Genomic DNA, 27,616 nt, shown 5'->3' on the forward strand with positions numbered 1-27,616 from the left:
TGTGAACAGGAACACAAACCTGCCATCTCTGCTCACAGACACACACCTATATTTACAGCCCTAGAATAGGTGAGTCACAGGGGCGAGGAGAAACTATGAGTCATGGGCCATCAGTGCAGATCTTCTGGGAAGGAGAGAGAGAGAACTTCTTGGCTGCTTTCGCCGTGATGGAGGGTTTACACACAGGAGGAGAGCAAGTAGTATTGGGGAACTCAACTGATACAGTTTCATACACTATATATACACAAAAGTATGTGGACACCCGTTCAAATTAGTGGATTCAGCTAGTTCAGCCACACCCGTTGCTGACAAGTGTATAAAATCAAGCACACAGCCATGCGATCTCCATAAACAAACACTGGAAGTAGAATGGCCTTACTGAAGACCTCAATGACATTCAACGTGGCACCGTCATAGGATGACACCTTCCCAAATGAAGTCAGTTTGTCAAATTTCTGCCCTGCTAGAGCTGCTCCGGTCAACTGTAAGTGCTGTTATTGTGATGTAGAAATGTTTAGGAGTCCTTGGTTGCAACACTAACTACCGAGTTCCAAACTGCCTCTGGAAGCAACTTCAGCTTCATGAAATGGGTTTCCATGACCAAGCAGCCGCACACAAGCCTAAGATCACCATGCGCAAAGCCAAGTGTCGGCTGGAGTGGTGTAAAGCTCACCGCCATTGAACTCTGAAGTGATGAATCACACTTCACCATCTGACGGTCAAATATGGGTTTGGCGGATTGCCAGGAGAATGCTACCTGCCCCAATGCATAGTGCCAACTGTAAAGTTTGGTGGAGAAGGAATAATGGTCTGGGGCTGTTTTTCATAGTTCGTGCAAGGCCCCTTGTTTCTAGTGAAATTAAATCTTAATGCTGTAGCATACAATGACATTCTAGATGATTGTGTGCTTCCAACTTTGTGACATCAGTTTGGGAAAGACCCTTTCCTGTTTCCGCATGACAATGTCCCTGTGCACAAAGCGAGGTCCATACAGAAATGGTTTGTCGAAATCGGTGTGTCAGAACTTGACTGGCCTGCACAGAGTCCTGACCTCAACCCCATCAAACACCTTTGGGATGAATTGGAACGCTGACTGCGAGCCAGGTCTAATATCCCAACATCAGTGCCCGACCTCACTAATGCTCATGGCTGAATGGAAGCAAGTCCCTGCAGCAATAATCCAAGGTCTAGTGGAAAGCCTTCCCAGAAGAGTGGAGGCTGTTATTGCAGCAAAGGGGGGACCAACTCCATATTAATGCTCATGATTTTGGAATGAGATGTCCACGTACATTTGGTCATGTAGTGTATCAGGATATTATTTTTCACGATATATCGCAATATTTTTTGCACTAGTCCTTGTCCCTGCACCAAAACTCTAGTATTTTTCCTTTATAGCTTGTTCTCCATCTCCTTTTTAAAATGTTGAGACCATTTGTTCCAAGCACTTTTCAAAACGTGTTTTCTCATGGCTCTGGTCTCTCTGCAGCATACATGGTGAGCAATATGTATGGAAGACTGAATGGCAATATATATAAATCGCAATACATATAGTATCGGGCAACTGAGTATCGTGATAATATCGTATAGTGAGGTCCCTGGCAATTCCCAGCCCCAACAGCAAGTGTGTCAGACTGAAAAGTATTGATTTCTACACCCAGGGAGGGGATTAAGGAATCAATAACCTATATAGAAAATGGAACAGGGTGAATCTTGTGTCTCACACACCTTTGGACATGTTGCCACAATCCAAGTGACATAGCAATGTACATTTTTGTACACTGGTTTTAGGATAACAACCCTGACTTGACGCCATGTGCAGAGGCTCTAGATTGATTGTTTCAACTGTCGTTTTGATCAGTTTAGGTCGTAAGACGCAGGTAGTTTGAGTCAGTTATTGGGAAAAGAGGCTGTTTATCATTGACACGGCTGTCTGCACCGTCTGGCAACTCTCTGCTGAAACAACATGTCATCCTGTTCTACCACCCAGATCTATTCTTCAGCCCTCTGCCAACAAGACAGGTCCCACCGCCCCCCGCCTTGCCCTTCCATATTCCTGCCAGGGTCCCGCTCTGTGATCATTAACATACAGCTCTACAAGGCTATTTGCATGAATTAAGGAGAGGCAGCGCCATGAGATTTCAATTTATAATATGTACTGTACATTAACTTTTCAATTGCCACTAACTAGCCAGTAAGCTATAGAGTACTACAGTAGGAGTCATGATGCCAATAAAACCTAGCGGTCAAACAGGTTAATGGTTCCAATCGTTTTTCCCACCATAAGAGATTTTTAGAAACACTTAAAATATGGGCTGCGTTTCGTGTAGGCTTACCCTGGGGTGTGACGTTCTGATAACCGTGCAAATCGCTCTAGGACAAAGGCGACTTTAATTCTCATCAATGGAACCCCGTAACAGCATTCCTGGAAGCCTCACTCACGAATATCTATAAAACTCTGCTGCCCTTAACACTGCAACCCTGCCACCATGTTACGTTCCCATAACGTTGTGCGTCCCTTTATTAACAGGAGTCCGTTTCTGAGGGAGGGACCTCTTGGTAGTGTTTCTTGTAGTTGGAGATGGGCTAGATGTGGAGCAGGCTGGGAGCATTCATCATTTACATGACTTGCCCTACATTCTAACCACTGGAGAATGCCAGCATCGCCACCTTCTCTCTTTTCCTTTGAACTCTCCGTAGCCACACAAGGAGCTAGACCCACTTTGGTCTAATTGGACAAGGTGTGTGTACGCGCCCGATGTTGTTCAGCAAGCTAAATTGTGTTGGGCTCCATTGCCGTTAGTGGGCATATCATTCTGTAGCGAGAGCTGGGCAGTGAGCCGGTCACAGCAGCCACTAAATGACTCCTCAGACAGGTCAGCCAGACCGGTTCTCTCGCCAATCTCCCATCTGACTGCTAGAAATGATCAGACCACTGGGTCCTCCATCTCCTCTGAGGGGAGAGTCAGATACAGAGGAGGAGGAAGGGCCATGTCTGTCTCTGTGTGTGATACTGTCGCCATCGCTGTCTGTGCATCTCAGCCTGGCCTAGTCACAGTCATACACAATGACAGACAGGGCTGTCTGTCTATCGAAGCCAGTAGGTTACATGGGGTGGATGTTGCCTGCAGCCCCAGTTTGCCCAGTCAGCTGGCTGCTGTAGCCTGGATGCTGCTGCTGTGCTGTTTAGACTGCAGGGACTTCCCTGGAGAGGCTGTGAGTGGAAAATGAGGGGCTGGGATTTTAGGCACAGCTTGAGCACATTTGGATGTTCCCAAAAAACACTGTGGCCTGACACAGTATGTTGATGAGTGTTTTTGATTAGATTTTCACTGACTGCTTACCCCAGAGGCAGAGTGAGTGTATTGGCAGCAACCAGACAATTGGCAACCAGACTGTTGGCAATGTTTGGCGTGAGGGCAGGCAGTTCCATACTCTTTTATGGAGGCACAACTGTTGACTGACCTCAGATTTACCATTTTTAATAGCTACTTACAAATCATGAATAAAAACACTCTTCATATATTTTTATGATTTGGCCCATTCTCTTGCACTGTAGCTAGCCCGCCTTCATCATTTCTAAGAATAATGAGTTAGGAATTAAGAAATCCAGAAAGTATTTCCCTCCCTTATACGTCATGGAAATAGCTCTCTGCCAGAACATATTCATGGATTGACTGATTGTGAAACTGATAGTCTGTAATGGTCTCCTCCTCACATCTTCAGTCAGCTACTCTGTCAGGGACTTGAGGGTGCGTCTTTTCTCTATCATTCTATTGGGAGCAGAGGAAAGGTCATGCTCTGAAGGCATGGCAACCACAGCCTGCTAGCTAGCTTGTCGGGTGGCTCTTGCGTCATTGGTCCCATGTTGTCTCGGCCAAATCTGCTGACTAGAATGGGCCTGGTGTGTAGAGTCTTCACTTACCCGGAAGCACGGTATACCAAAACTTTAGGAACTTTTTCGATACTAGGACCTGATAACCGGTTCGGTAGTAGAATGTGTGTTACTTTCAGTACTTATGTAAAATGTGTCTCAAGTCGTCTACTAATTGAGAGAGGCCCAAGTCCGTCTATCAGCGCAGCCGATGTACCCTTACAGCGCGAGAGTACCATGCCTGCTCCACTTCCTCAGTGCTAGTTCTAGCCTGTCCCACTGCACACCACTAGCTCCACGAGAGATTCTGGGTTTGAGTCAAGGGTCTGTCGCAGCCGGCTGCGTCCAGGAGACCCATGGGGCGGCGCACAATTGGCCCAGCGTCGTCTGGGTTAGGGGAGGGTTTGGCCGGCAGGGTTGTCCTTGTCCCTCCACGCACTAGCGACTCTTGTGGCGGGCCGGACACAGTGCACGCTAAGAGACAGTCGCCAGGTGTGCGGTGTTTCCTCTGGCACATTGGTGCGGCTGGCTTCCGGGTTAAGTGGGCATTGTGTTGTGAAGCAGTGTGGCTTGGTTGGGTTGCGTTTCGGAGGAAGCACGGCTCTTGACCTTCGCCTCTCACGAGTCCGTACGGCAGTTGCAGCGATGAGACAAGACTAACTACCAATTGAATACCACAAAATTGGGGAAGAAAAAGGGGTAAAATATACATTTTAAAATATATATATATTTTCTTACCAAAGTCCAGGTGAGTGTATAATTGTTTCAATAATGCATACATGAAAAAAAATCTACAATTCCAAATGTGATGCTGTTGAACTCAAAATATCTGTCTGGATCAAGCGGCATTCTGACGCCGCCCCCCGGTATCGTGATGGTGTGGAGTATCGTGATACTAAACCTGTTATCAGTATCGAGGTCAAAATGGTATGTTGACAACACTACTACATACCGTGTCTGGGAACGAATGTTCTGTACAGCAGCAGACAAGACGCCACCGACTATTTACAACTGACCACTGCTGTGTAATCTGCTGTGTAATTCCGTGACCAGCCCCTTTACCCATATCCACATTTTTTTATACATTTAAAAAAAATCTTTATCAATCCATGCTTCATCAAGATATGTGACTGCCACTAAATGAATTGAACATTTTGATGGGAGACTGTTACAGAGGAGTGTAAATGCTATTTTTTGGACTGGATCATGTTGTATTGTAGTGTGTTTTAAATCAAATCAAAGTTTGTCACGTGCGCCGAATACAACAGGTGAAATGCTTACTTATAGGCTCTAACCAATAGTGCAAAAAAAGGTTTTAGGTGAACAATAGGTAGGTAAAGAAATAAAACAATAGTAAAAAGACAGGCTATATACAGTAGCGAGGCTACATACAGTAGCGAGGCTACATACAGACACCGGTTAGTCAGGCTGAATGAGGTAGTATGTACATGTACAGTCGTAGCCAAAAGCTTCGAGGACACAAATATTAATTTTCACAAAGTCTGCTGCCTCAGTTTGTGTGATGGTAATTAATCTGCCATTAATCTGCCATTTTTTTTTTGTTTTAATAATGACAATTACAACAATACTGAATTAGCACTTATTTTAACTTAATATAAAACATCAATAAAATCAATTTAGCCTCAAATAAATAATGAAACATGTTAAATTTGGTTTAAATAATGCAAAAACAAAGTGTTGGAGAAGTAATATGTGCCATGTAAAAAAAGCGAATGTTTAAGTTCCTTGCTCAGAACATGAGAACATATGAAAGTTGGTGGTTCCTTTTAACATGAGACTTCAATATTCCAAGGTAAGAGGTTTTAGGTTGTAGTTAATATAGTATTTATAGGACTATTTCTCTCTATACCATTTGTATTTCATATACCTTTGACTATTGGATGTTCTTATAGGCACTATAGTATTGCCAGTGTACCAGTATAGCTTCCGCCCCCCTCCTCGCCCCTACCTGGGCTCGAACCAGGAACACATTGACAACAGCCACACTCGAAGCATCGTTACCCATCGCTCCACAAAACTCGCGGCCCTTGCAGCGCAAGGGGAATAACTACTCCAAATCTAAAAGCGAGTGACGCTTGAAACAGTATTAGCGCACACCCAGCTAACTAGCTTGCCATTTCACATTGGTTACACCAACCATTAGGCTGATAGGCTTGAAGTCATTAACAGCGCTGTGCTTGCGAAGAGCTGCTTGCAAAACGCACGAAAGTGCTGTTTGAATGAATGATTACGGGCCTGCTGCTGCTCAGACTGCTCTAACATAATAACACACAGAAATACGAGCCTTTGGTCATTAATATGATCGAATCCGGAAACTATCATTTAGAAAACAAAATGTATATTATTTCAGTGAAATACGGAACCGTTCGTTATTTTATCTAACGGGTGGCATCCCTAAGTCTAAATATTCTTGTTACATTGCACAACCTTCAATCTATGTCATAATTATGTAAAATTCTGGCAAATTAATTCGCAATGAGCCAGGCAGCCCAAACTGTTGCATATACCCTGACTCTGCGTGCAATGAACGCAAGAGAAATGACACAATTTCACCTGATTAATATTGCCTGCTAAAATGGATTGGTAGTTATAAGTAGTGATTATGATTGATTGTTTTTTATAAGCTAAGTTTAAATGCTAGCTAGCAATTTACCTTGGCTTCTACTGCATTCGCGTAACAGGCAGACTACTCGTGGAGTGCAATGGTTAGAGCGTTGGACTAGTTAACTGTGCGGTTGCAAGATTGGAACCCCTGAGCTGACAAGGTGAAAATCTGTCGTTCTGCCCCTGAACAAGGCAGTTAACCCACAGTTCCTAGGCAGTCATTGAAAATAAGAATGTGTTCTTAACTGACTTGCCTAGTTAAATAAAAAGGTATTTAATTAAAAAAAATATATATATATTTAAATAATCGGAAATCGGCGCCCAAAAATACAGATTTCCGATTGTTATGAAAACTTGAAATCGGCCGACCTCTATAAAGAATGGTACCAACACATCCCCCGAGAGTAACTTCTCCCAACCACCCAGGAACAGTTTGGTGACGAACAAAGCATTTTCCAGCATGATGGAGCACCTTGCCATAAGGCAAAAGTGATAACTAAGTGGCTCGGGGAACAAAACATTGACATTTTGGGTCCATGGCCAGGAAACTCCCCAGACCTTAATCCCATTGAGAACTTGTGGTCAATCCTCAAGAGGCGGGTGGACAAACAAAAACCCACAAATTCTGACAAACTCCAAGCATTGATTATGCAAGAATGGGTCAACAGTCAGGATGTGGCCCAGAAGTTAATTGACAGCATGCCAGGGCGGATTGCAGAGGTATTGAAAAAGGGTCAACACTGCAAATAGACTCTTTGCATCAACTTCATGTAATTGTCAATAAAAGCCTTTGACACTTATGAAATGCTTGTAATTATGCTTCAGTATTCCATAGTCTAAAGACACTGAAGCAGCAAACTTTGTGAAAATTAATATTTGTTTCATTCAAAACTTTTGGCCACGACTGTAGATATGGTTAAAGTGACTATGCATATATGATGAACAGAGAGTAGCAGTAGCGTAAAAGAGGGGTTGGCGGGTGGTGAGTGGGACACAATGCAGATAGCCCAGTTAGCCAATGTGCGGGAACACTGGTTGGTCGGCCCGATTGAGGTAGTATGTACATGAATGTATAGCTAAAGTGACTATGCATATATGATAAACAGAGAGTAGCAGCAGCATAAAAAGAGGGGTTGGGAGGGGGGGGGCACACAAAGCAAATAGTTTGGGTAGCCATTTGATAACCTTTTCAGGAGTCGTGGCTTAGGGGTAGAAACTGTTGAGAAGCCTTTTTGTCCAAGACGAAAAGTCCTAATTCTGTAATGTATTGATTGTTGCTGAATCTGGCCAGGTCTCCCTTGAAAAATACTCTGTGTCTCAATGGGCTTTTCCTGGATGAATAAAGGTTAAATGAAAAAAATTGCTTTTTATTTTGTACATTACATAATAACTGAAATGCATTAGTGGTGCTCATAAATCAGCGTTCCAATTATTTCCAGAGACAGGCTCATTAGTAGTAGTGACTCAGCTCTATATTTGTGTTGTGTTCCACCCACCCGGATGGATGAAGAGGACAAGCTTAGGTTTTCAAGAAAGCGCCACTGCCATTTCAGATGGGATGTTGTAAGGAATATAGCATCCTGAGCCTCAGAGCTCCTTGACCGGGGGGGGGGGGGTTATGACCAAAACCAAATATAACCATGTCTTCATAAAAACAAAAAAGAAGCTTCTTAGGATTAGGAAAACGCTTTGATAGTCAGCATGTTGTTCATTTAAAACCAAGTATCCATTATATGTAAGAGCCACAAATCTCCACGGAGAACATCCTGTCATCACACGCTACATGCAGACAGACTACAGAGTTCACAAACACTGGTTTAGCTCCTAAATCTTGGCCCTGGACGCAGCTGCATACCGTCGTCTCTCTGTAGCTGGCTGGCTTTACTATTTTACTGCTTGCCAGCGTTTCTACTTCATGTAAACCCATTAAAAAGTGTGTGTGTCGACTTGTGCACACACACACACACACACAAACAAACATTAAATTTGTCCTCACAGTCTCCAGGCCAGTCCAGATTTATAATATAATAATAATAATAATAATATAATAATAATATATAATATATGCCATTTAGCAGACGCTTTTATCCAAAGCGACTTACAGTCATGTGTGCATACATTCTACGTATGGGTGGTCCCGGGAATCGAACCCACTACCCTGGCGTTACAAGCGCCATGCTCTACCAACTGAGCTACAGAAGGACCACAGATTTACTCTGTCGCTCCCAGTCCATCTATTCACTTTCCATCCAGTCAATAAATACAGGGGTAAAATAGGCCAAACCACAATGCTGAATGTTTGGCCGAAGGGAAGCCCTGACTTTAGCTTGAAATGTACACTGATAGAAAAACAGGTCAAAGTCGACACTGGCTGGGCAGAGACTCTGCAGTAGTGTAGTGGCCCCTCTGCTGCATGGACAGGGACCACTCCATCTGAGAGCAATCTGGCCTGGGGGTGCAGAGTGGAGTTGAACGCAATGAAGACAATGGGGAGAGATGAGAGAGGACAGTGTCACTGCAGTGATTATTCCCATACAGTGCCCAGACCAAACCAGAACCAATAACAAGAACACACCGTTATGGGAGAAACTTGGGTCTAGTTTAAGAACAACCAGTCTAGCATACACACTCCGCTTCCTCCATCGCCTCTCCTTCCAGAGCTGCTTTAATATTCATCTTGGCCTCACACCTCGTTAATAATCCAGCGAGGAATTGAAGGAACTGTAGGGCTCCCTGTGTGTTCACTAGACACCATATTCTCATTACAAGTCCAGGGTTGGTAATAGGCAGAGATAACAGGATACGGAGGATTTCCCTGGTGCACCTGCAAGCCTGCCGATCCCTCACTCATTCCACTGCATCTGGACTGAGGGGTAAAAGACACCAGAGTCACTGTGTACACAGCGGTAGTGTTCCATAATAGACCATGTAAACAGCTAGGCTACTCCACGGCAGGCAACAGCACAATACTAACGTCACCATGCAAGCTCCTCCCCACCTTACACTCCTGGAGCACCATTAGAGTGGAGGGGTTGGGGTGCGAGGCTGTAGAGCAGTAACGAGGACTCCTATCAAGAGCACGTCTAATTAAATCATCTGGAGCTAATCACGGACACAGAGAATTACAGGAGATAATGGCCCAGACTAGCCCTGAACAATGGCCTGTAATCTGGGCTTCTAAATCCCAGACTAATCAGGAACGCACAGCTCAGAGCCTCAGGGCTGGGCAGGGGTTCTGCGGCTGTCGACCACGACCACACACACACACACACACACACACACAATGCAGCTCAATACTAATTACATTGTGGAAATGCTTACCACTCAGGCTGCACTAAAGAGAACTATGTATAGGCAACCACGGCCTTCCTAGTAGCCCACTAGACTAGCATTTAATATCAACCCTGTACTCAAGATTATGGGGTTGTCGCAAATGATCAAATAATCTCCATGTAAAACAGATTTCCTTGCGGATGTGGACAGCAACATTGTGTTAGGAAGAGCTGATTTCCCTGCAGAATTACACCGACTGGTGTACATGCAGGGCTGAGGATAAGACCCTAAGCTGTCAAAGTTAGGAGACAACACTTCCCCTTTCATAGCGAGGCAGACATGACCTGCAAATCCTCCTCCCGCTCCTCTCCTGCACACATACCACTCCCCAGGCAGTCTGGCAGCTAGCTAAATAAAAGGTTAAATGTAAAAATAAAATAAAAACAAGGGCCTACGGGGACAGGGTGGGAGCAGCATGGTCTGACTACAAGGCTATATCAACATCATTACACATAACTGAAACTAAGGTATTCCACTGCATCAACTAGGTTAATTGGCAGAAATTAGCTTATATGAACCTAATTTAATTGGCCTATTTCTTCCTGTGTTCTTAGACATTTTACAGCTTACTGTAAAAGAGGGAGCGAGTTGGGCTGTAATAAAAGCAGATACGGGGACCTAAGAAAGCACACGAGAGAAGAAGAAACAAACAGCCAACAAACAGCCAACACTGGTGAGGGCTCAAGACTCCAAATCGGGAACACTGGAGGGACCCAATGCAAAACTCCAACGAAGTAAATTAGGGATGCACGATATCAGCAACAACAACAAAAGCACAGCGGAATTGGCCGATATAAGCTAAAAATGGCAATATCAGCATTGGCTCGATGTCTAGTTTAACGCCGATGTGCAAAACCGATGTCAAAGTTGACGTGCATACCTATACAACGTAGCTTTATGACATAATGACCCCACGAAGAATACAGCGCTACACGTGCAACACAGCATTCCTAACCTGGCTCACAATGTCTGCTGTGTGGATCTATTTTGACGTTTCAAAGGAAGATAACAGAAAGGCCATATGCAACGTTTGTGCTGCTATTATGTCCTGAGGGGAGAATGTGAAATCTTTCAAAACAACAAACCTAATTACTCAGTTGAACATGCATCACCCCCAGATGTTCAGCAACTACTCAGAACAAAAGCAGGGAAAAAAACAAACACTTCCAACAACTAAACGAGTTCAAGTCCAGCAGTCATTTGAAAGAGTAAGAACATTTCAGCGAGACAACTCAAAGGCCAAATCCATGAAAATTCCAGATAATGGAATTGCCCCTTCATTGCCCTTGACAAGCAACCGTTCTCCGTCGTGGATGATGTTGGCTTTCGCCGACTGGTCGAGCCCCGGTAGACATTACCAAGTAGGCACTATTTTTCAGATGTTGCCCTACTGGAGTTACACAGTATTGATGAAACGCACATCCATGAGCTACCTGCTATGGGTGTCACAGCTATTAGCTTCACGACTGACATTTGGACCAGCGACGTCAGCCCCATGGGCATGCGGAGTCTGACAGCACGGTGGGTCGACGAGGATTTCGTACTGAGGAAAGATCTATTGCATGCTCAAGAATGTGCAGGTTTCCATTCCGCTGCTGCCATTTCAATGGCATTTGAGACGTTTGAAACATGAACACACTTCGAGCTCCATTCGAACAACTGACTGGAGAAATAAGCTCATCAACTGCATCTGCAGCAGACGTGACACCCTCTGTCATGGCAGTGAAACGCCTGCTCAACAAAACTTCCAAAACAGACTGTGGGGTTAAAACTGGCAAACGTACTCTACTAGAGACTGTGAACAAGCGATTCGGTGGCATTCTCTCTGAGCCTCTAATGTGTCGCCACCATGCTCAATGCTAGGTACAAGGACCGCTACTTTGATGCAGACAAGAAACAGGGTTTACGTAAAATGTTGTTACAGACACAGCAGGACAAGATGGAAACAGACACAGTGCACACCGAGGAAGAGAGGCCACGGACAGACAGAGCGGAAACGTCACTGCTCGACATGTATGATGAAATCCTGGTTGAGAATGAAACGACTGAACAAATTAACAATGAAACAGCACAGTAAGTAAGTGAAAGAAAAAGGTTTTGATTATGTTTAACTTGTTCACGCTACCACGTTCCCCTAGGGCACCCCCCACGCTCAACTCAAAAGATGGCGCACAGAATGCAAAAATATTCTTAGAAATATTTAACCTCCACACATTAACAAGTCCAATAGCTCAAATGAAAGATAAACACCTTGTTCATCTACCCAGCAAGTCAGATTTCTAAAATGTTTTACGGCGAAAACATAGCACATATTTATGTCAAACCACCACCAAAGACACAGCTAATTTGAATAGCCATGTGGAACAAAAGATGCAATCAACAAACGCAGGATTAAAAGAAAAATAATTCACTAACCTTTTGAAAATCTTCATCAGATGACAGTAATAGGACATGTTACACAGTACATTTATGTTTTTTTCAATAATATGCCATTTATATCCATAAATCTCTGTTTACAATGACGCCATGTTCAAAAACTGCTACTCAAATGTCCAGAGAAATGATGATAGCGCCACCAGATAACAAGCAATGCACATCATAAACTTTGACTAAATATACACGTTCTACATATAGTTAGAAAGATACACTGCTTCATTTCATTTCATGTTACATTTATTTTTAACGTTACAGAATTCGTTCACTAGGCAATAATATGAGACGGCGCTCAGACATTAGCAATATGTCTACGCTATGTTGGAGTCCACAGAAACACAAAATGACCACATAAATATTCCCTTACCTTTGATGTTCTTCGATCAGAAGTCGTGGAAGGAGTCATACTTACCAAAAACTGCGTTTGGCTTTCAAGTCTGTGTCTTTGGGTTATCAAACGCGACAAATTCCGGCTGAAATGCAGCCAAAATTCTAGGGGATGCGCATCAAAACTTCAAAAGTACATATTATATGTCGACTAAACTGGTCAAACTAAGTGCAGAATCAAGCTTTAGGATGTTATAAACGTGCAAAACAATTATCAGCTCGAACAGACAAACTGACATCGTTTGGTGAATCCTGGAACAAAGAGAGCTCCAGACGCGACACGCGCATGAGAGTACATGTATTTTCGCGTGACCCGAAGGTTTTAGCCCGCCAAAGGGTGAGGGAGCGCGCGATTTTCACAATGAAACGCCCCATTGAAAGGAGACATCGCGCTGAAGAGATAGAAACTGTTCCCAGATCCGTAGCTGGTTGGGAAGGGTGGGGGCGATGACGTCAAAGTTGGCCCAAATTTCCTGATGACAAGAGAGAGTTTGGGAGAATGGCTGCCCTGAGAGTTCTGCTTTACATACAGACATAATTTGAACGGTTTTAGAAGCTTTAGAGTGTTTTCTATTCAATAATTATTATTATATGCATATATTAGCAATTTTGGACAGATTTCTTTTCTGTTTACTATGGGCACGCAATTCCTTCAAAGGGGGCAGTATTCTGCCTAGCACTAACTGGTCTGGTAATGGGGGACTTACAGTACGTAAAATGTCAAGAAAATACATTTTTGGCCAGTTGTGTGTGTCTATTTAACTGTACTAGAAAGCTTTAAAAACAGCTAAAATTAAAACTGATATCAATAACAGATATTTTTTGGGAAGGAAAATATCGGATATAGGTATCGGCCAAAAATGTCATATCGGTGCATCCCTACAGTAAATGCAAAACCCCAAAAATCTACTGCAACAGTCAACATATAATCTCAACACCTCCTCAATTCAGTACCACTGTGTTATAAAAAGACAAATGTGTAGTGAAATGAAAAGTGGGAGGAGGTGGATGAGCTAGTCATAGTCGGACGCGGGAAGTCTAGTTTAATGCACAACAGATGAAGCAACATCCAACTTGTCCACTGGGGTTCCGCTAGCGAAATGAATTGAAAGCCAATGAAATTGCGCCAAATACAAACAAACAGAAATCTCATAAATCAAATTTCTCAAACATACAAGTATTATGCACCATTTTAAAGATAGAATTCTCATTAATCCAGCCAGTGTCTGATTTCAAAAATGGTTTACAGCGAAAGCTCCACAAACGATTATGTTAGGTCACCACCAACTCACAGAAAAACCCTGCCATTTTTCCAGCCAAAGAGAGGAGTCACAAAAAGCACAAATAGAGATAAAATGAATCACTAACCTTTGATGATCTTCATCAGATGACACTCATAGGACTTCATGTTACACACAATACATGTATGTTTTGTTCAATAAAGTGCATATTTATATCCAAAAAATCTCATTTTACATTGGCGTGTTATGTTTAGTAGTTCCAAAACATGCAGTGATTTTGCAGAGAGCCACGTCAATTCACAGAAATACTCATTATAAAATGTTGATGAAAAGTCAAGTGTTATGCATGGAACTTCAGATACACTTCTCCTTAACCTCTTACTCCTACCCAACACGCAGGCATCCCATCGAGACATCTGGAAATGCAAATGCACTACGCTAAATGCTAATAGCACTCGTTAAAACTCAAACGTTCATTAAAATACACATGCAGGGTACTGAATTAAAGCTACACTCGTGAATCCAGCCAACAAGTCAGATTTTTAAAATGCTTTTCGGCGAAAGCATGAGAAGCTATTATCTGATAGCATGTAACACCCCAAAAGACCCGCAGGGGACGTAAACAAAATAATTAGCATAGTCGACGCTACACAAAACGCACAAATAAAATATAAAACATTCATTACCTTTGACAATCTTCTTTCTTGACACTCCTAGATGTCCCATAAACATCACTATTGGGTCTTTTTTTTGTTTAAATCGGTCCATATATAGCCTAGATATCGATCTATGAAGACTGTGTGATCAAGGAAAAAAACATTGTTTAACGCAACGTCATTTTTTTTAATTTAAAAAGTCAACGATAAACTTTCACAAAACACTTCGAAATACTTTTGTAATGCAACTTTAGGTATTAGTAAACGTTAATAATCGATCAAATTGATCACGAGGCGATGTATAATCTATAGCTGTACGTCTGGAAATAATGTCCGGGTAAACCTCAACCAAAATATCCGGTCGGAGACCGGAAGAAATGCGCTGCCTCGTGTCCGTTTGACCAAGAAACAAATCTTAAGCAAATGACAAGACATCGTGTGGAAGCTGTAGGAATTGCAACCTCGGCCCCATTTAATGTGGTTCACATTCAACAATGGGTTCAAGTGGCGCATGGATATATTTTCCCATTTTCAGTGATCAGATTTTCCTGCACTTTTCGATGAAACGCACGTTCTGTTAGTCACAGCCGTGATTTAACCAGTTTTATAAACGTCTGAGTGTTTTCTATCCACACATACTAATCATATGCATATACTATATTCCTGGCATGAGTAGCAGGGCGCTGAAATGTTGTGCGGTTTTTAACAGAATGTTCGAAAAAGTAGGGGCTCGACTTAAGAGGTTAATGCAACCGCTATGTCAGATTTCAAAAAAACTTTACGGAAAAAGCATATTCTGAGTACGGTGCTCAGAGCCCAAACCAGCCAAAGGAAATATCCGCCATGTTGCGCAGTCAACAGAAGTCAGAAATAGCATTATAAATATTCACTTACCTTTGATGATCATCAGAATGCACTCCCAGGAATCCCAGTTACACAATAAATGTTTGATTTGTTTGATAAAGTTCATAATTTAATGTCAGTTTGCTCTGGGCACGCTTTTCATCCAAAAGTGAAAATGCTGCCCCCTATCCCAAAGTTAAATCACTTGTTGTATGATTAGACTGCTGGCATGGTCATCTGACATAGCAAAAGGTTAATAACACTTGCACTTTCTAGGTGGGTTTACACAAACCTCTTGTAGAAACTCCCCATCTCACTTTGGGAGCCCTCAGCAGAGCTTCACTAAGCAAGCAGCTTCAGTGGTAGCAGCAGTAACAAGGGAAATAGGCTAGAAGCTAATACATCTATCCCTGGATGAGGATGTTATGTTTGTCTGCATCCTCTCTTAAAAATGCTCAACTGTTAATGGTGGGCTGCAACGTGTCAAGGGGAAATGTATCATTATTTAATTAATTACTCAAATTGATTTGGCCAAGTGCAACTGCACTCTCTGTTCAGGGCGCTCTCTTTTTAGCAGCAGTGCCTCTGTTCTGTTTGGCAGCTGCACGAGTGGGAGGGAGCTGTGCCTCGTGGTTTACCAGATCTTTTTTCAGCAGTTTTCCGGAAGATCGCTCCGCGTCCCACACGCTGCAGTGCTGTCGTTCAGCAGCAGATGATCCGCTCTCAGCCACTGACTTGTCATTCCCACCCCACTCGGCATCACTCACCGCTGTCATCGAATTGACTCAAGCTAGCCACAAGTTCTGAGTGAGCTCAATCGTCATGAAATGCAAATAAAGCGGTGAGTTTCTCTCTATTGGTTTCATACAAACTTGGAGAAATAAGGAGGAGCGCCGGCAATGTGTTTTGTGCGGGGAAGCGCATAGTAATGAGTTTCTCAAAATGAACAAATTAAAACAACACGTGCTGACCAAACATCCCCAGCATGACAGTAAATCTGGAGAGTTCTTTCAGAACAGGGCAGAATGCTTCAGGAAACAGGAAACTTCAACAATGGAAGAGTAAGTCAGCTAGCAAGGCATTGTCGTCATTTTAGAACAGGTGATGATGATGATGATGATGATATTGTAAGCAGAAGTAAGGGAGTACTCGCTCTCATCGTAGTTGATGCGAGTTCCCCCGTTCAAACAATCCCCTTGTACAACAGCTAATAGATAGCAAACGTTAACGTTCACCAAAGCAAGCAAGCTAGCTACGGAGTGCAACCCTAAGTAACAGTACAGATTAAGTTAGCGGGTGTTAACAAGCATGGTTTGGCGGGTCATATTTCGGAGGACGCACGACTTGACCTTCACCTCTCCCGAACCTGTTGGGGAGTTGCAGCGATAAGACAAGATTGTAAATCACAAAAAGTGGGTAGGAAAAAATAAAAAGTACAGAAACAAACTCAATGCTGAGCATGACCATATAAGGTAACACTGTCAAAAAGTCCAGAATATATCTGCTTGTTGAAAACTTCAACCAGCCACACACCTCTCACCTCTCATGTCTTTTCTGATCCACATCTGTGTGATGTGATCAGATTATTCAAGTTCATATAATGAAAAATGTATTGTATTTTAACAGCAACAGTTCCAACCTAGACTTTTTTTCAACAATCATTTCTACAGCAAGATGTACAGTAGGCCTGGTTATTGTTACTTAGGGTTGCACTATCAAAAACTGGGCCTGTGTGTTTGTTTCCTGTTAGACATCGGTGTGATCAATCAGTTTATTCCTGTTTAGAATGAAAACGTATTGTATTTAACAGCAACAGTTATGCAAGAGTGTTTTTAATGGGGAACAATAAAACATTAATCTATTTATATGGGTATTTCGTTTCATTGTTATTTGTTTTTGTCTATATTGCATTTGTTTTAGGCAGAAGGGGCAATGAAATGTACCCATATTTACATATAGTTGCATGTTTTCATAAGCTTGGGTCCCAGGAAAACACAGAATTTCTCATTTGGGTCTAATAGGATATGACCGTTCTGCCTTTCGCATGGCCCTGTTTCCGCATGAACGCAACCGCGCTCCCTCTCTGCGATGCCACCCTGACTGACCGCCAATTCACTCAAACTCATTTGCTAGTGAGCTAGAAGAAGTAAAATCTGTCTGGCTCTGGGAACCACCTTTCTCAGAAGAATTATATAAAACGAGCTATGTAATAAAGAGCATATGGCGGGAATTAGGAGGAAAAATAAGGACGGGATAGAGGGAGTGAGAAAGTAAATGAGAGAGAGAGATAGAGAGTGCCGGAGCGGACTGGAGCAGGACACAGGAGAATAGGTAGCCATGGGTGCCCTTGAAATTGCCTGACTCATTACTGCAGCAATGGGACTGTGTGTGGAAAGGGAGCTCAGAGAGAGCCGACAGAGTGAGAGAGACAGAGAGAGCCCTGGTTAACCCCTGGAGGGACACTTCAAAGGCCCACGTGCTCCTCTTTCCACTGCTTCAAATACCACACAGTGGAGCAGATAAGAGGAAAAATGGTAACACATTGTCATGCTTAACCTCCGTGTTCTGGACCAGATAAGGATGAAATGATAACTGGAGATATGGCAGGTCTAACGGAGAGTGGAATACAGGAGTTCCCTTTAACTGACAGATCTTGCTGGAGGTTGAGCTCTATGGTACACCCACAGACACTCCCAGGATAGAAAACCACAGAGCCATTGGAGACTTTGCTAAAGCAAATAGATGTGCTGTACCCTCTCCCACAGCCTCCTGCGCATTCCTAAAAATAACGTCTCTGGAGCTCAGTTAGTCTCCAAACACGTCCCTGTATGCATAAGTAACCAGGGGCTACAGAACACTTTTCCTCTAGTCGGGGTTTCCTATCACCGCTGTCTGTCTGATGACAAGTGGAGCAGAAAGAGGTTCATGTCCTGGGGCCACTGGAAAGCAGGCAGAGGCTCTCTCTCTAATCTCAAACTCTCCTGTCCCAGTCCTAGGCTGCTGTGCTGTTTGTTGTTAATTGGCTACTTGCCAAACTTTTCATTATTTACTTTTAATAACCATTTAAACTCTGCATTTAACCAAATTTACCAACGCCTTAGTTTTTTTCATTCAACTTTTTTACCCCGGACGCTTTATCTGGACATGCTTCTGCAGGACCTCCACCAGCCGAAAAAAAGCTAAGTAGCAACATTAACTCTATGCCATCTAATTGCAGTCACTGTACACACAATATGCACAACAACTATCACCTCATGGTGAGGATAGCAGAGTTGCAAGCCCAGCTTCAGACGCAATCGTTAGGAAAGGGCAATTTAAGTGTAGGAAAGATGAAACAGCGTGTCACCAGTAAGTACAGATAGTAGTATAAGTCAGCCCACAAAGTCCTCGCAGCCGGACACTTTTCTCAAGGCTTCATTCAGCCGACAGAAACTTTCAACCGGTTCTCCCCATTAAGCAACGAGTCGGGAGTCAGAGGCCGAGCCTTCTCAGGTCTCTCCTCCACCCGTTACGGGGTGTGAGCCGCAGAAGCCACCCACCATTAGCTCTGACAAATTGAAAACCCTAGTCATTGGCGACTCCATTACCTGCAAAATTAGACTTAAAGAATCATCCAGCAATCATGCACTGTTTACCAAGGGGCAGGGCTACTGACGTAAATGCTAATCTGAAGACGGTGCTGGATGAGGCTAAAACTGGTGAGTGTAGAGAGTATAGGGATATTGTTATCAACGTTGGCACCAACTATGTTAGGGTGAAACAGTCAGAGGTCACCAAGCGCAACATAACTTCAGCGTGTAAATTAGCTAGTAAGACGTGTCGGCATAGAATAAATGTCTCTAGCCCCCCTCGCAGTCCTAGCTGGAGGGGTGCTCTCATCTTATCTATCAACAGAGACAGGGCTCGAACTCCTCTAGCTCCACAATGAGATGGGTTGCAGGCCAGGTTGCAGGCCAGGCAGCAGGCTGTTAGCCAGCTTGCCAGCTTAGTGGAGTCTGCCGCTAGCACAATCAGTAGTCAGCTTAGTTTTCCCCATTGAGACAGTGTTGGTGCCTCAATCTAGGTCAGGAAAATCTAAACATGGCGGTGTTCACTTTAGCAACCTCACTGGAATAAAGACCTCCATCCCGGTCATTAAAAAAAAAGACTGATTATACCTTACAATTCAAAATAGGACTACTTAATGTTAGATCCCTCATATCCAAGGCACTCATAGTCAATTAACTAATCACTGATCATAACCTTGATGTGATTGGCCTGACTGAAACATGGCTTAAGCCTGATGAATATAATGAGTTAAATGAGGCCTCTCTTCCAGTAGTAATTCTAATTCGTAGCATACCATACACATTGTAATTGGTAGTATAAAGGTCTTGCTTACATTTTTTACAGCAAATTTCTATTGAAAAATAAATCAAATAAACTGCTTTTCATTTGATTAGCTTCTAGTCATTAAATCTAAACAACCTACCCAAGCACTTTTTATATCCTTGAAATCCTAATCAGACCTTGTAGTCATGGCACATAATATTCAACATTTTTGGTGACTTCAATATTCACATGGAGAAGTCCACAGACCCACTCCAAAAGGCTTTCGGAGCCATTATCTATTTAGTGAGTTTTGTCCAACATGTATCCGGATGTACACATTGCCACAGTCATAACCTGGATCTCGTTCTGACCCGTGGAATAAATATTGTGGATCTAAATGCTCTTCCTCATAATCCTGGACTATCGGACCACCATTTTATTACGTTTGCAATCGCAACAAATAATCTGCTCAGACCCCAACCAAGGATTGTCAAAAGCAGCGCTATAAATCAGACAACCCAAAGATTCCTAGATGCCCTTCCAGTCTTCCGCCACCTACCCAAGGACGTCGGAGTACAAAAATCCATTAACCACCTAACCGAGGATCTAAATGTAATCTTGCGTAATACCCTAGATGCAGTTATACATCTAGAAAATTGGAACGGAAATGGAGGACCACCAAACAGTCTTCCGACTAGCTTGGAAAAGATAGTTCCGTGCAATATTGAACAGCCCTCACTGCTGCTCCATCAGCCAAATTTTCCAACCTGATTGAGGAGAATAAAAACAAATCAAAAATGTATATTTGATACTGCCGCAAATCTAACTGAAAAGCAGCATTTCCCAAGAGAGGAGGGCTTTCACTTCAGCAGTGATGAACTCATGAATTCTTTGACGAAAATATCATGATCATTAGAAAGAAAATTACGGACTCCTCTTTGAATATGTGTATTGCTCAAAAACTCAGTGGTCCTGCGTCTCCCCTGGACTGCCAGGCCATAAGATCAATGGAGACACTGGAGTTTCTTAATCCTGTATATCTCCAAACATTCATGAAAATAGTAATGGCCTCCAACCCTTCCAGCTGCCTACTGGACCCTATTCCAACTAAACTACTGAAAGAGCTACTTCCTGTGCTTAGCCCTCCTATGTTGAACAAAATAAACAGCTCCCTATCCTCAGGATGTGTACCAAACTCACTGAAAGTGGCAGTAATAAGGTCTCTCCTGAAACAAAAAAAACATATCTATATCTATATCTATATCTATATCAAATCTCCCATTCCTCTCAAAAAAAATTGAAAAAGCTGTTGCGCAGCTACTCCTTGCCTTCTTGAAGACAAATGATGTATCCGAAACGCTCCAGTCTGGTTTTAGACCCCATCATAGTACTGAGACTGCACTTGTGACGGTGGTAAATTACCTTTTAATGACGTCAGACCAAGGATCTGCAGCTGTCCTTGTGCTCCTAGACCTAAGTGCCGCCTTCGACACCATCAATCCCTATATTCTATTGGAAGCCTGTGTTTCAGATATAAGGAAGTGGATGGTGGCAAAATTTCACTTCTAAACTCAGACAAAACAGAGATGCTTGTTATAGGTCCCAATAAACTATTTGCTGTTTGATCTGGTGTGGCAGGTAGCCTAGGGTTTAGAGTGTTGGACTAGTAACTGAAAGGTTGCAAGATTGAATCCCCGAGCTGACACGGTAAAAATCAGTCATTCTGCCCATGAACAAGGCAGTTAACCCACTGTTCCACAGAAAATAAGAATTTGTTCTTAACTGGCTTGCCTAGTTAAATAAAGGTAAAATAAAAATTAATCTTCATGGTGGTACAGTCATCTCAAAACTGAAGGACCATGGCGCTACTCTGGACCCTGATCCCTCTTTTGACTTACATATCAAGAATATTTGAAGGGCAGCGCCCCCTCGTAACATTACAAAAATCAATAACCGTTTGTCCAAAAATGATGCAGAGAAGACAATCCATGCTTTTGTCACTTCTAGATTAAACTACTGCAATGCTCTACTCTCCGGCTACCCGGATAAAGCACTAAATAAACTTCAGTCGTGCTAAACACGGCTGCTAGAATCTTGATTAGAACAACAAAAAAGTTAATCATATTACTCCAGTGCTAGCCTCTCTACACTGGCTTCTTGTTAAGGCTAGGGCTGATTTCAAGGTTTTACCACTAACCTACAAACCATTGCATGGACTTGTTCCTACCCATCTCTCCGATTTGGTCCTGCATTACATACACGTACTCTACGGTCACAAGACGCAGGCCTCCTTATTGTCCCTAGAATTTCTAAGCAAACAGCAGGAGGCAGGTTTGTCTCCTATTGAGCAACATTTTTATGGAATGGTCTGTCTATCCATGTGAGAGACACAGACTCGGTCTCAACCTTTAAGTCTTTACTGAAGACTCATCTCTTCAGTAGGTCCTAGTGCTCTTCCATGCCGTGCTGTGGTGTCCCTAGGAGGGGTGCTTCACTCGAGTGGGTTGAGTCACTGGCGTGATCTTCCTGTCCGGTTTTGCTCGCGCAGTGGCGATCTTCGTGTGCTATACTCAGCCTTGTCTCAGGGTGGTATGTTGATATTCCTCCAGTGGTGTGAGGGCTGCGCTTTGGGGATATACCCTGTCTGGTTTGCACAGGGTCCCCAACCCAGTCTCTATGCTGCAATAGTCTGTTCTGGGGGGCTAGGGTCAGTCTGTCCTATCTGGTGAAATTCTCATGTCTTATCTGGTGTCCTGTGTGCTGCTGTTCTGCCTGCGGCTATGGAACCCTGACCGGTTCACCGGATGTGCTACCTTCTCTAGCGCCCTCTCTCACCCCCTCTCTAGCTCTGAATGCTAAGCTATGAAAAGCCAATTGACATTTACTCCTGAGGTGCTGACCTGTTGCACCCTCTACAAGCACTTTGATTATTATTTGACCCTGCTGATCATCTATAAACATTTGTAAATCTTGAAGAACGATCTGGCCTTAATGGCCATGTACTCTTATAATCTCCACCCGGCACAGCCAGAAGAGGACTGGCCACCACTCAGAACCTGGTTCCTCTCTAGGTTTCTTCCTTGGTTCCTGCCTTTCATGGGAGTTTTTTCTAGCCACCGTGCTTCTACATCTGCATTGCTTGCAGTTTAGGGTTTTAGGCTGGGTTTCTGTATAAGCACTTTGTGACATCTGCTGATGTAAAAAGGGCTTTAGAAATACATTGATTTGATCTGCAACCTGACAGACCACATCACAATTAAGGGACTGGCCTTAGTGATTCCAGTTTGTCGATATGGAGCAGAGACAATTGGGCCTAAAATAAAGTATTCAGACCTCTTCCCCTTTCCCACATTTTATTACAGTACATACAGCCTTGTTCAAAACTGATTAAATTATTTCCCCCCCTCATCAAGCTACACACAATACCCCATAATGACAAAGTGAAAACAGGTTTAGAATATATTGCTAATTTATTAAAGATAAATAACAAAAATAATTTATTTACATAAGTATTCAGACCCTTTGCTATGAGACTCAAAATTGAGCTCAGGTGCATCCTGTTTCCATTGATCATCCTTGAGATGTTTCTACAACTTGGAGTCCACCTGTGGTAAATTAAATTGATTGGACATGATATGGAAGGGCACACACCTGTCTATATAATGTCTAAGTTGACAGTGGATGTCAGAGCAAAAACCAAGCAATGAGGTTGAAGAAATTGTACGTAGAGCTCCAAGACAGGATTGTGTCGAGGCACAACAGTTCTACAGCATTGAAGGTCCCCAAGGATACAATGGCCTCCATCATTCTTAAATGGAAGAAGTTTAGAACCACCAAGACTCTTCATATAGCTGGCCACCAGGCCAAACTGAGCAATTGGGGGAGAAGGACCTTGGTCAGGGAGGTGACCAAGAACCTGATGGTCACTGACAGAACTCCTGAGTTCCTCTGTGGAGATGGGAGAACCTTGCAGAAGGACAACCATCTCTACAGCACTCCACCAACCAGGCCTTTATAGTAGAGTGGCCAGACGGAAGCCACTCCTCAGTAAAATGCACATGACAGCCCACTTGGAGTTTGCCAAAAGGCACCTAAAGGACTCTCAGACCATGAGAAACAAGATTATCTGGTTTGATGAAACCATGGATCACAACTGGAGAAAACCTGGCACCATCCCTACAGTGAAGCATGGTGGTAGCAGCATCATGTTGACTTGCCTAGGTAAATAAAAGGTTACATTATTTTTTTTAAATATATTTTTTAAATGCTGTGGGGATGTTTCTCAGCAGCAGGGACTGGGAGACAAGTAAGGATTAAGGTTAGGATGAAAGTAGCAAGGTACAGAGAGATCCTTGATGAAAGCCTGCTCCAGTGTTCAGGACCTCAGACTGGGGCGAATGTTCACCTTCCAACAGGACAACGACCCTAAGTACACAGCCAGGACAATGCAGGAGTGGCTCAGCCAGAGCCCGGACTTGAACCTGATCTAACATCTCTGGAGAGACCCGAAAATAGCTATGCAGCGATGCTGCCCATCTAACCTAACAGAGCTTGAGAGGATCTGCAGAGAAGAAGGGGAGAAACTCTCAAAATACAGGTGTGTCAAGCTTGTAGCGTCATATCCAAGAAGACAAGGCTGTAATCGCTGCCAAAGGTGCTTCAACAAAGTACTGAGTCAAGGGTCTGAATACTTGATATTTCAGTTTTTATTTTTGCTTTATCATTATGGAGTAGTGTGTAGCTTGATGGGGGGGGCAATTTCATCCATTTTATAATAAGCCTGTAACGTAACACAATGTGGGGGAAAGTCATGGGGTCTGAACACTTTCCCAATGCAATGTCCAGCCACAAACATAGCATAAGCAATCTCCCAGTCTGTTTCAGATGGCACTAACATGGAAAAAGATTGCACCATATTGCATCAAACAAAGCGGTCCACCCACAAACACTTCAGTCAGAGATGCAATCCCAAAGACAAGAAGCCTCAATGGCCAGACTTCAGACTAATAAGACTAAGCCAATGACCAACTAAACTAAACATTATTTCCAATTGTGTATTTGTAAAAGGGGTTGATCTGCTCTGAATAGTTGGGGAGATGTGATCATGCTAGCCATGCCCTCCTGTGTGAACAGAGGCACAAAGCTCCTCCTACGCAGAGTGCATTAGTTCCCTCTGAATCTCTGCTCCCTCAAGCAAATGGCAGAACTGACAACAAATCCTTCTCTATCCCCACCTTAATATCCTTTACATTGAAAAGTACATGCAGAAAGTGTGTGTGTGTGTGTGTGTGTGTGTGTGTGTGTGTGTGTGTGTGTGTGTGTGTGTGTGTTGGAGGACATGCCATCTACCACATTATAGATTTGACTGCAGCATGGATCCACAGGGGACAAGGATGACAATCTGCAGGAGCAAAGCCCCCTGACATCAGCAACAACAACCAACAAGACTGTTGGCCTGCCTGCCTGAGGTCAGAGCAGTGGAGTGCCAAGCTAAGGAGATTACACCCTCTTTCTCCCAGCCCAGAGCCCAGAGAGTAGCTCCTGCCACAAGCCAACCAAAGCCCTGGCTGGGCTCATCTGTGGCCAGGGCCAGGCAAACAGACAGTAGACATCACTTATCTGGCTCAACATATAAGCTATTTTTAAAGCATTCAGTGCAACACCAAAATGTTTGCACCACTCCCTATGGTAAGTTGCAGCGTAAACAACAAGGTAACCAGAGACATTTTGCTCTATCCTCACAGTCTTCCAGTCGGGGAATGGGCAATACAGTGACAGTATAATGTAACCTAAAAGCAAGCAACGCTGGGCAAATTACTGCTCCAAACTCTGCTTTTCAATTCACCTCTCAAAATACATCAATCTTTTAACGCAGGGCAGTAGAGCTGGTGAGTCAGTCAGTCAGCCTGAAGCTATTTTTCGGTGGTCCTGTACGGCTCAGTTGGTAGAGCATGGTGCTTACCCTGCCAAGGTTGTGGGTTCGATTCACGGGGAAACCCATACGGAAAAATGTATGCATGCATTACAAAGCTGCTTTGGATATAAGCGTCTGCTATGTTATATTATTATAAGTATATATTACAATAATAATAATAATTTCCTACTGGTGGCCTGTTGTACAGAGGAATGCTCTCTGACTGAGAACCTCATGGAGCTTGCAGTGTCATTCCAGCCAGAGAGAGAACAAAAGGAAGAAAGGCATCCCACCCAGCAACATATCCCCTTAGGTCTCAGCTGGCAAAACCCTAGATCACTACCACTCGACAGAGACTTCCCACCTGGCACTTCAAGTGCCTTCTGAGTTGAACATTGCTTTTAGGCACCTTCGTTCATCACACCTTGACACTTCTTACTCAGAATGATCAGGGTTTGTGTTCAATGTGAACTTTGTACCCACAGGCAAAACCATTGAACAATGTGTTTCATCAACCGTCCAACTGGTGTTAGTTAGCTAAAATCAGGGAAAGAAACAAAACTGAAAGGACAGACCATGTTTGCCAATAAGTCAAACAACATTCCTGTTCCTTTCGTTTCACTTTAACAAGAAATGACGATCCGAACACAAACACTTGAAATAGAAGTGTGCCAAACTCATAGGGGCCAAAAGTCACTTGTTTCCAATGGAGACTATGGGTACTTCGCTTCTCTCAGAGTCCTGTAGATCTGGGCAGCTTCTTAACCTCCTGTCGTAATATTAAACGTCACAACAGTTGCTGTTGGAAAAGGCTCCAAGTTGAGAAACTGTCCAAGAATGTTGTACCAATTAATTCTGCATTGAGATTATACTGCTCTGACCTTTTTTCATGCTCCAAGGCAGCCTGGATAAACCTAGACAGACGGTTTTTGAGGCTTGTCGAGTTCAGTTCCCAGTTCATAATGGCTGCAAGCAGTCAGTAGCAAGTAGACCATTTCAATTGAACTCGGGGGAAGACGTTGCGAAATAGGGTACTACCTTCGACTCTCATGTACTCAACATGAATATATTAAAAATAGGTTCTCTCTCCTCCCGAGTCAGACATAAGAAATACGGGGATAACATAAAGAACAGTCAGAGCCTGCTGCCGTCCCACAGATGGAAGAACAGAAGATGGTAGAACAGAAGCGGGATTGAGGAAATTATTTAAAAAAGGGCACAAAGACATAGGAACCCAGGTCTGGTCATGCATTTTACAGCCACATGAATGTAGCACATTCTTCTTCTAATTCCCCTTCCAGACTCCCACCTGATACAAAGATTAGGGTATTTTACACATTTCCGTCATATTTCTTGACATCTTACCAGAGTCTAATTTAGCCCAATTTGCCAGTTAGGTACATATGTACTTGTCATTTAAACATTTTTTTTTTTATTCTGTGTATTTTAATATTTTCAAATAATGTGGCCTGAATCAATTAATTATATTTGAAGTATTTGGAAGTATGTTCAAATAATTTCCTATAAATAGCCTGCTATTTGAAAGCATTTTCAAATACTATTTTCAAATACCTGGGTTAAATGCACAAGAGTGAGTTTGAGTCAGTGTATTTTCAAATACTTTCCAAGAGTATTTCCAAATACATAACAATATTAAAACTACTTGTCATTTAAAATAAATAGCAAAATACTTACTTCCAAATGCCTTTGAAAGTAATGAAAATACCCTAAATAGTATCTGTTAGCTACTAGACTAACTGACCTTCACATCAAACCCAACACCATAAAAGCGTATGCAATTACATAGTACCCCCTTCCTAAAATACCCACTACACTGAGCAGCATAATTGGTGTGGCTATGCAAGACCGTGATACTGTAGTTCTTATCAGTAAGAAGATACTGTACTACCACATTCAATCCCTAAAGACTTCATGTGTCAGTGTGAATTACTGCAGTAAGGAGATTGTGTAAACCTTTCAGACGAGTGCCCGGGTGTTGGTA

At 43.1% G+C, this 27,616-nt stretch overlaps 1 protein-coding gene across 2 annotated transcripts in view; it reads right to left on the bottom strand.

The window, feature by feature from the left end:
• LOC118400041 (E3 ubiquitin-protein ligase TRIM62) overlaps positions 1–27,616 on the bottom strand; it is a 47,138-nt gene that overhangs the window by 17,172 nt on the left and 2,350 nt on the right. The window lies entirely within an intron of this gene.

Source organism: Oncorhynchus keta, chromosome 21, assembly GCF_023373465.1.
Source record: "Oncorhynchus keta strain PuntledgeMale-10-30-2019 chromosome 21, Oket_V2, whole genome shotgun sequence".
Lineage (NCBI taxonomy): Eukaryota > Metazoa > Chordata > Actinopteri > Salmoniformes > Salmonidae > Oncorhynchus > Oncorhynchus keta.